Below are 13937 nucleotides of genomic sequence, written 5' to 3'. Positions count from 1 at the left end.
CCATTACATTTTGCTACTGTTTTATTGAGAATGTACCATAGGTCTCCTGTTTTAAGTAATAAAATTTAATCATCTTTTAAATCCTGGATGCATTATGTTCCTTTTACCAATACAGTTTTATCCTGCCTCAGTACCTTATAACAAGCTAGGAGTGCACCATTAGGTTCTCAGTGTTGACGATTTCTTCCCAATATGGGATCAAATAACATACAAGTTGGAGGTTATAAACTCATAAATTGTACTTGAGTTATTCTCTCCACTCTGTTGCAGGATATTCAGATGGCTGTAGTGCAAATAGCATAGCAGTGAACTTCATACTCTGACTTCATTGATGTACAAAAATTGAATCAAATTTAAAGATCTAATTGGCTTTATTGAATGATTCATGCATTGGGCAGCATCCCACCTAGTAAATAGGTGCTCCAAGGAGCTGTACAAAGTGGAAGAACCCATGATGTTGAGCATCTTTTCATGTGCTTTTTGAATGTGTAGTTTTTATGTGGATATGGGACTCTTTGCACTTCCTGGACTTGCGTGATTTCCACGCTCTGTCTTCCAGCTCACTGATCCATTCTTCTGCCTCATTTAGCCTATTATTGACTTCCTCTATTGTATTTTTCATTTCAGTATTTCTTCAATTCTGTTTTGGGGTTACTTATGTTTTCCACATCTTTGTTAAAAAACCTCATTTCGGGCTTCCCTGGTGGCCCAGTGGTTGAGAGTCCGCCTGCCGATGCAGGGTACATGGGTTCGTGCCCCGGTCCGGGAGGATCCCACATGCCGCGGAGCGGCTGGGCCCGTGAGCCATGGCCACTGAGCCTGCGCGTCCGGAGCCTGTGCTCCGCAACGGGAGAGGCCACAACAGTGAGAGGCCCGCGTACCGCAAAAAAACCGAAAAACAACCCCCCCCCCAAAAAATGCCTCATTTTTCATTCTGTGCATCCATTCTCCTCCTGAATTGTTTGATCGTTTTTCCGATCATTACTCTGAGCTCTTCCTCGGGTAGATTGCGTATCTCCACGTCAGTTCTGGGTTTTTGTCTTCTTTCTTCGTCTGAAACATTCCTCTGTTGCCTCATTTTGCCTAATTTGCTATTTGTATTTTTATCTATGTGGTAGGTTTGTTACCTTTCTTGACCTTGGAGAAGTGGTCTTGGTAGAAGATGTCCTGTGCATCTCAGCAGTGTACTCCCCCTCATGTCACCCAAGGGCCAGAAGCCAGGTGGTTTCAGGGTAGTGTCTGGACTATATCTGGACTGTGTCTGCAGGTTGTATACTGTAGTTTTCTTGCTTCTGGTGTCTGTGCCCTGGTTGGTGAGCAGGTTTATGTCTAGGGACATGTAGAGAGGTGGCTGCCTTAGGAAGCCTTTAGGCAGCCTGTCTGCTGATGGGTGGGGCTGTGTCAACTGAGACGATCGGTAGTGTTTTTTTTTTTTTTCCGGTTCATTCTCCTTTTGTATTTTCCATTGAAAGATTTTTATATGTGGAACCTTCCTTACATTTCAATAATATATTCCCTTTAGTCATGGTATGTAAACTTTTAATGTGACTTTGATTTTAGTTTACTATTTTTTTGTTTTCATTTTATTTTTAGCTGTGCAACGAGGAATGCGGTATTTTAGTTCCATGACCAGGGATGGTACCCGCGTCCCCTGCAGTGGAAGTGCAGGGCCCTACCCACTCGGTGGCCAGGGAATTCCCTGAGTTTACTATTGTTTTATTGATGATTTTTTGCGTCATTATTTGTTAGGGATTTTGCTGTGTGGTTTTCTGGTAGTGTCACCGTCTGACTTTGTATTAGAATAATTCTGGACTCATAGAGTTTGGAACTGTTCCCTTTTCTTCAATATATTGGGGAAGAGTTTAAGGAAGGGAGGTCTTAATTGTTTTTAAATGTTGGGTAGTGTTCTGCAGTGAAGCTCTCCGACTTTCCTTTGTTGTATGATTTTTGAATAGTGATTCAGTCTCCTTACAATGTGTAGGTTCGGATTTAAATTTTTTTCATGGTTCTATCTTGGTAGATTTTGTTTCTCTAGGAATTTATCTATTTTAGGTTAGCCAGTATTTTTAAAAAATTATTTATTTTTGGCTGCGTTGGGTCTTTGTTGCTGCAGGCGGTTTTTCTCTAGTTGCGGCGAGTGGGGACTCCTCTTTGTTTTGGTGTGCAGGCTTCTCACTGCGGTGGCTTCTCTTGTTGCGGAGCACGGGCTCTAGGTGCACGGGCTTCAGTAGTTGTGGCATACAGGCTCCGTAGTTGTGACTCGTGGGCTCCAGAGCACAGGCTCAGTAGTGGTGGCACGCGGGCTTAGTTACTCCTTGGCATGTGGGATCTTCTGGGACCAGGGATCAAACCTGTGTCCCCTGCATTGGCAGGTGGATTCTTAACCACTGCACCACCAGGGAAGTCCCTAGGTTAGCCAATATTTAGACATAGAATTGTCTAAGTATTTTCTTCTAAATTGAAAAAAAAATTTTTTTGTAGGGTCAGTTGTAATCTTTTATAATGTCCCCTCTTTCATTTCTGATTCGGTAATTTGAGTCTTCTCGCTCTCTTTTTTAAATCTAGATAAGGATTTGTCCATTTTGTTCTATTTTTCAAAGAACTGTTGTGTTGTCTTTTTCTGTAGTTTTATTCTCTTTCATTTGTCTAATCCTTTTTCCTACCTTCTGCTAGCTTAGGCATATTTTGTTCTTCTAAGATCTTTTTACTTTGTTCTTTTTCAAAAAAAGGAATTTTTTATTCACAATGTAAATTCACAAGGGAATTCATTACAAGTGTGGAATAGGATAAGTATTTTAAAGAGCAATGCAGTTCTCATCAACAGAAAAGAATTTTTTCCCCCTATTTCGCTTTCTCTTTAGTTTGCAACCATAATTTCATATAGATAAAATAAACTTACTGTCATAATCGTTTCACAGTATGTATAAGTTCATTATGCTCTACAGCTTAGAGTGATGTATGTCATTGTATAAAGAGTTGTTTATACAACTCATGTTACTGTGTAAATAGTTGGTTTTAAAAAGGCAAAGAATTAAAACACGTTGGACAAAACAAAGAATAATGCAGTTTATAACAATTTAAAAATATGTATTGCTGTTTTTAAGGCAATGGTTAGTGACCTAAATGATCACATGCCTTAGTCCTCCAGTCTCAGACTCCAGGTCCTGTCCCTGAGTTTCTGAAACTGAGTAGTATGTTGAATTTGACCTTCTGCATTAATAGGGAATAGAAACGGAAAAGCTATTTTATACGGTGTCAGTAGGGAATAGATCATTCTACCCAGAGAGAGTTTTGTATTTGTAATAGAGACTAGTCCCCATTATTTCTTTTAAAAAAAAATTATTTATTTTGGGCTGCGTCGGGTCTTAGTTGCGGCATACGGGATCTTCGTTGCCACATGCAGGCTTCTCTGTAGTTGTGGCCCGCGGGTTCCATGGCGGGTGGGTTTTGTAGCTTGTGGTTCTCGGGCCCCAGTTGAGTCGCGCGAGCCAGTAGTTGTGGAGTGCGAGATTAGTTGCCCCACAGGATGTGGGATCTTAGTTCCCTGACCAGGAACCGAACCCGGGTCTCCTGCATTGCAAGGCGGATTCTTTACCACTGTACCACAAGGGAAGTCACGGCATTCCTATTTTTTAAAGTTACTTAAATTAATTCCCATTTAGGAAATGTTCCTGGATCCAACCGATGATCCATGTCAACCCCTCCCTCTGCTCCAGGAGACTCAGGTTTCCAGATCACTGAATTGCTTCCGCCTCACTAGCAGGATGTCAGAACAACCTGAGGGCAAAAATAGCTTTTTATTTAAACTCTTTTAGTCTTAAGAGGAAACATTTTGGCTTCAGACGTAATTGGCCCACACAGCCGTAACCTTTTACCCGCAAACTCTTGCAGAGAGTAACTTAAACCGGCCAAGGTACTGGAAGCACCAACCCCTCTCTGCTCCCAGATCCTCCCTCCGGCGCTCAGTGAGCACACCTGGGTGCTCTATTCGCCCCGCCCCTCACTGGTAGGGCCCCGCCCAGCCCCCGTCCCGGAAGCCTCGCCTCTAACTCCAGAAGCCCATTCCTAAGGACCCGGAAGCGGAGAGCGCGGAGCGAAGGTCACGGAGCGGAGCGTAAGTGTCGTCTTTCTAGCCTAAGTCTGTACTGCGCGGTACCGCTCTACCCCGTCCTTGGGGTGTGGGAGTTTCTAGGGACTTTAAACCCCAGCGTCCGGCCCTACGCCCCAGTAAATCCAGACGTCGCCCTTACGGGTCGGGTATTTTTTCCCTGGGTTTGAAGTCTCGCAGAGGCTAGTCTTCTGACTCTTCTGCCTCTGGTCCACGTAGACACCGCTTTTCGCAACATTTTCCTGCTTATAACGTTACTTTCCCGGCCTCCCTTGTGAAGTCCTCTTCCGCGAGGTGGATGCGCGACCCCCAGCCTCACCCTCTCGGCCCCTGGAGGGCAGCGCCGGTCGCCCTGCTCCCGGACAGCCCGCGTCCTCTCCCCGGTCCTGGGATTCTGGAGAGCCCGCCCCTCTCCGGAGACCCCCTCCCTCCCAGCCCCTCTGTCCTCGCGTCCTCCTCAGGCCGGTCCTTCTGCTTCGCAGGCCTCTGCTTCGTAGTCAGCCCTTCCCCGCACCTCGCGTAGGGGGCGGTGACCTGGGCCAGACGCGGGAACACCCAGTGTAGTTACTTCCCCAATTCCACCCCGTTAGAAAATATTCCCTTCTGGTAGATGGGCATTTTATACATGAGTGAATGGAATCAGGAAAAGCAGAGACAGAGAGGCTGAGATCGAAGTAGAAAAACTGAGGAGAAAAGAATGAGGGAGAACCAGTGGGAACATAGAGGGTGGCTGAAGGACGTGCAAAGATAGTTAAATGAAAGTGATTAAGTCTTGAAAGTAGCAGGTGAATATAAGCCGGATCTGCAGAGATTGCACGGCAACATAAGGAAGGGGACCTGGATCAGCCTTAGAAGGGGATAACAATGGAGTCACTTCACACAGAGTAGGGGGAGATGATAAAAGAGTTGGAACCTTGGCCTCCAGAGTATCATGGTGCTGGGAGAAAAACCGGACAAAGGGTGACAAGAAGAGCAGCGGAAGAGAGAGAGCAGGAAGGAAGCACAGTCACCTGGGGTGCCCGAGAGTGGGGAGGAAGGTAGAGTAACAGAGACGGGAAGGAGTGTAACTGGAGGCATGGTGTAACCGCAGAGATGGGGGAAGAAAGAAGTATATAGAGATTTAGGACAGTCATACAGGTTGAGGAGAAGGACCATCAAGAGGGGGAACAGTTTGCAGAGCGGGGCAGGACAGGTGTGAGGGAAGAAATGGAGAGGAAGGGCAGGAACAGGAAAGTAGAGGAAAAGAAATAGAGAAAGGCAGAAACGAAATAGGGAGACAGATAAACAGACTAAAATGGAAACACCTAATAGTGCAGATGGAGGGGGAAAGTGGATCCAGATGGGTGGTGAGTTGTTTGGATGTGGATGATTATGTTGTGATAATAATGATTTGAGTCTTTAGAATCTAATGTATTTAACATTTGTTTAAATTATACAGGTGAGGATGAGAATTGCACAACTCCTGCCTATAAGGCCTGTGCATTTTGTAATTATTTGTATCAGAAGAAAACTTCCATTTGCAAACCCTGTTGAGCAGAGAGGCAGTGACTTGATTCACTTAGATGTGGGTCACCCCCTTCCCTTTTCCTGGTGTGGAGTAGAGCTCAGGGGAGAAAAGTGGAGCAAGAAAAGACTGACTGTGTCACTACATGGTGCCTTTTAAAGGAACATTGAAAGTGTGTTTTGTAATGGATTTACTTCTTTTCTTTTTGTTTCTTTACATTTAATTCTTTTGTAGCTTGAAATAAATCTTAGTTCATTCAATTTCTTTGTTACTCTGAATAATTTTTAATTTCTGAAAGAAGCTTTGCTGGCCTCCAATTTTCTATACATGTCATTCATTGCATCGTTAAGAAGGAACTATGTAATTTCTGCATTTAGGGGATTTTCCTGTTTTCCTTATGCTTTCTGTTTGTAGTTTTGTTTCACTGTGGTTAGAGAAGATACTTTTTTTTTTGTTTGGTCTTGTCGGGCCATAGTTCCCTGACCAGGGATCGAACCTGTGCCCTTGGCAGTGATCGTGTGGAGTCCTAACCACTGGACCTAGCACCAGGGAATTACCATAGCCTCAGTTTTGTTTTTTTCAAAACGTTGACACCCGTCTTCTGGATTAAAAATAATAGATTATTGCTTTTAAAAATTTGTTTCAAATTTATCCCTGGCTTGAGTGACTTAGTGACTCTGACTCCCCCCATTCCTGAGGGCTGAGATCTGGGCTGAGGGGCTCTGCTCTGCGTGGGGATGGATCAGGGCTGGTCTGTGACCTGAAGGGGATTGTCGGGTCCAGCTGAGGTGCCCGCTGCTGCTTGGTACGTGAGGGCCTCACCAGGAGGGGAGAGTGACTTGGTTTTTTGTTTGTTTTATTTTTGTTTGTTTTTGGCCTTGCCACACGGTTTTCGGGATCTCAGTTCCGTGACCAGGGATTGAACCTGGGCCACAGCAGTGAGAGCCTAGAATCCTAACCACTAGGCCACCAGGGAAGTCCCAGGGAAGCGTGATCTGAAGGAAAGTGTGGGAAACTTCACCTGTTGGTCTCTGTGTGGGAGTTTACTGTCCTGAGTCCCTCCTGGGACAGTGGGCAGCAGAGGACCGTCTGTTCTACATGCTGAGGGCTTCCCTGTGTGTGTGGTGGTGACTCAGGAAGGGGGTGTGTTGATTCTAAGCATTAAACAGTATCTTTCAAACTTTCAAGATTGACTGCTAAAGAATCATGTTGCCTAAGGAGTATGCCCGGAAGAGGAGGAAGAGGAAAGAACTGGAGTTTGGAATGGCTCTTTCTCAGGTAAAGTCATATTCTCAGTTGATTATTTCATCTTATTTCTTGAAATGCCATTCTTTGGACTCACTAATCTTCTCTGACTCTGAAGTATCCTGCCTGACACCTGTACATCACAGTCACCAGGGCCTTCCCTCAGGGCCTGTCATGTCCACTTGGATTCCATCTCCACACAATCCTGTGACCTGGATCTGGCACTTGTGAAGTTTCTTTGCTGGGCATAGTCCTGGGCAGGGCTTCACACCCACGGATGGGTCAATGCTGTTGGGCACCAGGGATTGTAAAGGGGCCCCATCTGAATGCACTGTCCTCTCTTTACAAAACAGAATGAAGAAGCTACACGTGGAAGGCAGATATTAATATGCAGAAATGCCTGGTAAGTTCTGGAAGAGACCAATAAGGAGAAATTTGTTCTGAGTTTTTATAATACATTCTCAGCTAAATGACTCTGTCACTGATTTCAACATCTTCATGATTGGGAATGGAATGGAAAGTTCAGAAATAGACATCAGTGATAAGAGGGTGTTTTATTCCATTATCCATTTTAAACTATGAAATCAACCTAAATTGTTGAGATTTGGAAGTTCTTGGAATCAGTTTTGATACCTCCATCCTTCAGTTTTTTGTCTTTTCACTGTGTTGGTTGCGTCCTTTGACACATAGAAGGTTTTACCTTTGATGTAGGTAAGGTTTCAGCTTCATTCTTTTGCAGGGAGGTATCCAGTTTCCCAGCAGCATTTGTTATTGAGACTCTCTTATTTTCATTTTGTAGTCTTAGCACCTTTATGAATACATTTTACATATATGCAAAGGATTATTTCTGAGCATTCTCTTGTGTTCAATTGGTTTATGTATCTGTGTTTATACCAATACCACACAATCTCTATTGCTTTGTGATATGTTTTGAAATCTAAAAAAGGGAGGTCCCCATCTTTCTTCTTATTCAAGAGACTTTGGGCTATTTGTGGTTTTTTGAAATTCTCTATGACTTTTAGCATGATTTTTTCTGTTTCTTCAAAAATTGCCATGGGAATTTTGATAATCATTCCATTGAATCTGTAGCACACTTTGGGTAGCTGGGATACTTTAAGAGTATTAAGTCTTCTCATCCATGTATATGGAATGACTATTTGTATCTTTTAAAATTTCTTTTAGCACTGTTAAGTAGTTTTCAGCGTATACTTCTTTCACCTTCTTGGCGAATTTATTCCTAAATATTGATATTTCATTTGTTTTTAATGCTATAATAAATAAGATTGTTTTCTAATTTTCCTTTGATACTGTTCATTGTGTATAGAAACGCAACTGAAAGTTTTTGCATGTTGGTTTTGTATACTGCAATTTTTCAAAACATGTATTTTGATATAGCAGTTTTCTTGTCAAGAGGTTACGGCTTCTTCATATCAAACCTTGTCTAGGAAAGAAGATAATTTTACTTCTTTTTCAATTTGGATTACTTTGATTTCTTTTTCTTGTCTAATTGCTCTGGCTAGGGGTTTCAGTACTTTGTTGAAGAGTAGTGCAGAAAGTATGCATCCTTGCCTTCCTCCTGATCTCAGAGGAAAAGCTTTCAGTCTTTCATGTTTGAGTATGACTTTAGCTGTGCTCTTTTCATAAATGGTGTTTATTATGTTGAGATAATTACTGTTTCTAGTTTGTTGAGTGTTTGTCTTTTTTTTTTTTCTAATTATGTTTATTTATTTATTTGGCTGCACTGGGTCTTAGTGGCAGATCCTGATCTTCCATCTTCATTGTGGCATGGGAGATCTAGTTCCCTGACCAGGGATTGAACCTGGGCCCCCTGTATTGGGAGTGCGGAGTTGTAGCCACTGGACTTGGACCACCAGGGAAGTCCCAAGTGTTTATATCTTGAAAGTTTGTTGCATTTTGTCAAATGCTTTTTTCTGCAGTAACTGAGATGATCCTTTGTGACATTTTTTTTTTTTTTGCGTTATGCGGGGCTCTCACTGCTGTGGCCTCTCCCGCCACGGAGCACAGGCTCCGGATGCGCAGGCTCAGCGCCCACGGCTCACGGGCCCAGCCACTCTGCAGCATGTGGGATCCTCCCGGACCGGGGCCCGGACCTGCGTCCCCTGCATCGGCAGGCGGACGCTCAGCCACTGCGCCACCAGGGAAGCCCCCTTTGTGACATTCTTTCCTTTATTTTGTTAATGTGGTGTACCACATAATTGATTTTTGTATGTTGAGTCCTCCTTACCCCTTATAGTGATATAAATAAAATCCACTTGATCATGATGTCAGGTCTTTTTAATGTGGTGTTGAATTTGGTTTGCTAATGTTTTGTTAAAGATTTTGTGTCAATATTCATCGGGGATATTGATTTCTAGTTTTCCTTTCTTCTGTTTTTGTCTGGGTTTGGTATCAGAATCATGATGGCTCCATACGTTGAGTTTGTGAGTGTTCCCTCTTCAACTCTAACATTTTTAGCAAGATTAGTGGTAATTCTTTTGTAAATGTTTGGTAGAATTGGGTCCTGGGTTTTTTTTGTTTGTTTGAAGTTTTTGATTACTGCTTGAATGTCTTTAGTTATAATTGGGTTCAAATTTTTTTTATTTCTTAAGGATTAAGATTTAGTAGGTTATATGTTTCTAAGAATTTACCTGTATCTTCTCCATTCTATAATTTGTAGGCATTATTGTTCATAATACTCTTTTATAATCCTTTAAAACATTTCTTTGACATTATTTGCAATCTCTCCACTTTAGTTTCTGTTTTCAGTTATATGAATCTTTTTTCTTAGTCCAGCTAAGTGTTTTTCCATTGAATTTTTCAAAACGCCAACGCTACTTTGCTTTTATATTTTTCTGCTTTGTATTTTGTTAATCTCTGGTCTAATCTTTATGATTTACCTCTTTCCTTTTGCTAAATTTGGGTTCAGTTTGATTTTTTTCCCCCTACTTCATAGAGGTATAAAAATAGATTTCTGGTTTGAGATCTTTTCATTTTCTTATTTTAAGCATTTAGATTTTCTTTTTAGTACTGCCTAAACTGTGTGTTCAAAATTTTGGTATGTTGTATTTTCATTTTCAGCCCAATATTTAAAAATTCCCTTGTGATTTGTTCCTTGACCCATTGGTGCTTTAAAAATGAGTTGTTTAGGGAATTCCCAGGCAATGCGGTGGTTAGTGCTCCACACTTTCATTGCTTAGGGCCTGGGTTTGATCCCTGGTTGGAGAACTAAGATCTCACAAGTGGCGTGGTATAGCCAAAAAGGAAAGAAAGAAAGAATGAATGAATGAATAAAATATTTCAACTTAAAAAAAAAGAATGAGTTGTTTAATTTCCACAATTTGGGGAATTTTCTTTTTTCTTCTGCTGTTTATTTTTAGTTTTATTTTATTATGATAGAGAACATACTTTTTATGATCTCAATCTCTTAACATTATTAAGATTTGCTTTTTGCCTTAATACATGGTCTGTTGTGGAGAATGTTCCATGTGTGCTTGAGAAGCATGTTTCTGCTGCTCTTGTTGGGTGGAGTGATCTGTACATGTCTGTTATGTCTACTTGGTCTACAGTGTTGTTCAAGTCCTCTGTTTCCTTGTTGATGTTCTCTTTGGTTCCATCCATAAGTAAACATGAGCCATTGAAGTCTCATACTATTCTTGTGCTGTTTCTCTCTTCATTTCTGTTAATGTTTGCTTCCGTTTTCTTGCAGATCTAATGTTATATTTGTATATTGTTTTTGTTTTATCTTTTTGATAAATTGACTGTTTTATCATTATATAATGTTTTTTGTCTTTTTATTTTTTTCTGGTATTATGGAGTCACCCCTGCTCTCTTTAGGATGGAATATCTTTTCCATCCTTTCACTTTTCACCTTTCCGTGTCTTTCGATGTGTGAATGTTCACAGTTTTAAATCTCTGATATGCTCTCTCTGTGGCTCTCACTCTCGCTCTCGGTTTTCCTCCTGTTACTTCCTCTAGTGGTCCCTGCTCAGGAAACCTGTACAGTGGTGAAAGGCAGGAACCCTGGCCAGCCCGCTTCACTGCACTGTAACTTCAGAGGGAATGCATCAAGTATTTCCTTTTCATCATGATGTTTGTTTGAAATGTGTTTTTTAATAATAATTTTTTTCCACATTCTTTTTTTCATGATTTTTAATTCTCCAAGAAGTTTATAACTTCACTGTTGTGATAAACTTTTTCTTAATCTGTGAAAATAATGTAGAATACTACTATTCTAATTTTGAATCGATTTTTAAATAATTAATTAATTAATGGCTGCGTTGGGTCTTTGTTGCTGCGTGTGGGCTTTCTCTAGTTGCGGCAAGCAGGGGCTACTCATCGTTGTGGTGCATGGGCTTCTCATTGCAGTGGCTTCTCTTGTTGCGGAGCACGGGCTCTAGGTGCGTGGGCTTCAGTAGTTGTGGCATGCAGGCTCAAGAGCTGTGGCTCGCAGGCTCTAGAGCGCAGGCTCAGTAGTTGTGGCTCACACACTTAGTTGCTCCGCGGCATGTGGGATCTTCCCGGACCAGGGCTCGAACCTGTGTCCCCTCCATTTGGCAGGCAGATTCTCAACCATTGTGCCACCAGGGAAGTCCCAAATCAATGTTTTATTATTAGAAAAAACAAGGAAACTCTTGGCCTGTTGTTAATGCCCAAGTATGTAAATTTTAATGGCTGAAGTTGTATTTATATTTTTGAATATAGTTATTGAGATTGGAGTTAAAGTATTTTTTTTTATGATCATACCATTTTTCTTTTAGTAGCCTATTATGGAATCATGTTGACAAACTAAATTCAGTACAGTTGATACATTTTCATTGTCTGAAAGATGCTGAAATACCCGTGAGTAAAAGGGTGATTAAAAAATTGAAAATATGTCAGGAAACAACTATCATTTCAGTAATTTAGTGTGGACATGTGTGTGCATAAGTTCATGGATGTGCACGGCATCCCTGGTTTAGATAAACAACATGATTTTAAAACTATGTATTACATCTTTTGTAGTCAAAATTATATCTTCAGTATACTCATTGGCCTTGAATTTTTTCTATGCTATCATGTTAATGGTTTAAATTGTAGTAAGATTACTAAAATTTTTAATATATGTGTGTGCGTGCCCACATTTATAATGGCCTTTCATGCTTTTCTGCATTCACCTTGGACTTTTTTCAGGTTTTCTCAGGTATCTCTCTGTGTGTCCTTTTAATGCTCTCTGTTACTTATCTGTTTGATTTTTAAGTTTCAGTTTCAGAGCCCAACCCTCTGAGTTTAGGTGCTTGCTGTGTCATTTGTTAACTTCTTGACCTGAGTCAAGTTTCTCAGAGGGTCTCTGACACAGTTTTTTCTTCTGTAAGATGAGAACAGATCTTTCTCTAATGAGCTATTACGTTGATGATATGTTCATACCCGTAAAGCACTTTATAGAGTACTGTTTAGATTAATATTACAGTAATTTAGAGTAATAAGAAGTGTTCCAGGGACTTTCCTGGTGGTCCAGTGCTTAAGCATCCGCCTTCCAATGCAGGGGATGCGGGTTCGATCCCAGGTCAGGGAACTAAGATCCCCCATGCCACAGGACGACTGAGCCCCTGCGCCACAACTAGAGAGAATCCCGTGCGCTGCCCTGAAGAGCCCACACACTGCAATGAAAGATTCTGCATGCCACAACAAAGATCCCACTTGCCACAACTAAGACCCGACGCAGACAAATAAATAAAATAAATTAATTAAAAAAGAAAAGTATTCCCAAACTTTTAATCATTGTTGTTATAATCATCATAATTGAAGATTTTGACTTTTCTCTAGAGCCATTGTGGACTTTGTCTCTCTCAAGACGCCACTCAGACTGCAACCTATCAAGATATTGACTTTCAGTTACTGTGTAGAACATAATATCAAACGCATCTGGATAGACAACCCATTTTTGAGTTTTATTTATAGATGTTTCATGGATTTTCCACAAAGATGAAAAACCCTTAGTAATTGGAAGATATCATAATTTCTTATGAAAAAGCATAAGGAGTTAAAATTAGAGGCACATAATGTCTTCCAATACTTCTACATGGACCTGGTAGAACATACACTTCAACCAAGTCAATCCTTACCCCTTACTCCTCTTTTCCTTTTGTATGAAGATGTGAACTCTCCTCATGGCCCCTTGGTGAAAATATATTTTCATTTCAGGAACGGTTGACTTTTGAGGATGTGGCCATCGAATTCACTCAGGAGGAGTGGGAATGCTTGGACGCTGCTCAGAGGGCCTTGTACAGGGACGTGATGGTGGAGACCTACAGGAACCTGATCTCCTTGGGTGAGGATAACTTCCCTCCACAGCTGGGATTTGCCTTTGCATCTTCCCCTCTGTGCCTCTTGGGAGGCCCTGTTTCCTTTGATCTGAAAAGCCTGTGGACTCAGACATGAAGTGCCATCATGCGTTTAAACTGACCCTTTCTTTGGATAATCTGTCCATTTCATGTTACATCAGGAGTTGTTCCAGAGCTTAATTATGTATAAAGCTCAATGGCAAACTTTAAACAAATACCCAATTTCCCATTTTCTACCTTTTGGCTTTTGACTTAGTGTTTCTAGGAAGAGAGCTCAATATTTGCATATTATATACTGTTCCTGATGCATTTAGAAGGAGGCAGTGGATGAATTTGTGAAATATTTTTCCTGACCCACCTGTAATGTCCTCACTCCTTAGTTGAAGAAAGAGCTGTGATTTTCAGAAAACCGTAGCACTTTACATTTTTTGTTCTGATAATCAGGCAGTTCTGTTTTTGATCTGAATATTATCTCCCTTTTGGAGCAAGAGAAAGAGCCCTGGACTGTGATGTGTGCTGTGAAAAGACCCAAAAACCGAATGGGTGGGAATGTGTGAGAAGTGTGAACACAGATGGGACCTCATAAGGGCAGAGAGGAAGCCACAACATTAATAGTGTTTGGGAAACTTTTCTCACGGTGGAGAGTTTTTTTTTGGGAAAACAGAAGTTCATTTACTGAAAAGTCTCAGAGGATAGTTTTTATCTCCTGGAGTTATCACCCTGTCCTTCATCATGGAAAATGCTTTCTTTCACCCTGCAG

General features: G+C 41.4%; 1 long non-coding RNA gene across 1 annotated transcript; it reads left to right on the top strand.

Annotated features, from left to right (window-relative positions):
* The first annotated feature begins 4081 nt into the window (after positions 1-4081).
* On the top strand, positions 4082-13333 carry LOC114907473. Its single transcript, XR_003796746.1, has 4 exons — positions 4082-4114; positions 6801-6890; positions 7211-7260; positions 13038-13333. It is a non-coding gene; the product is annotated as an uncharacterized LOC114907473 (long non-coding RNA).
* The last annotated feature ends 604 nt before the right edge of the window (positions 13334-13937 follow it).

Source organism: Monodon monoceros, unplaced genomic scaffold, assembly GCF_005190385.1.
Source record: "Monodon monoceros isolate NGI ecotype Baffin Bay Population unplaced genomic scaffold, NGI_Narwhal_1 Super_Scaffold_10, whole genome shotgun sequence".
In the NCBI taxonomy this organism is placed as follows: Eukaryota; Metazoa; Chordata; class Mammalia; order Artiodactyla; family Monodontidae; genus Monodon; species Monodon monoceros.
Note: the sequence above shows the minus strand (reverse complement) of the source record. Positions and strands in the feature narration are given on the sequence as shown.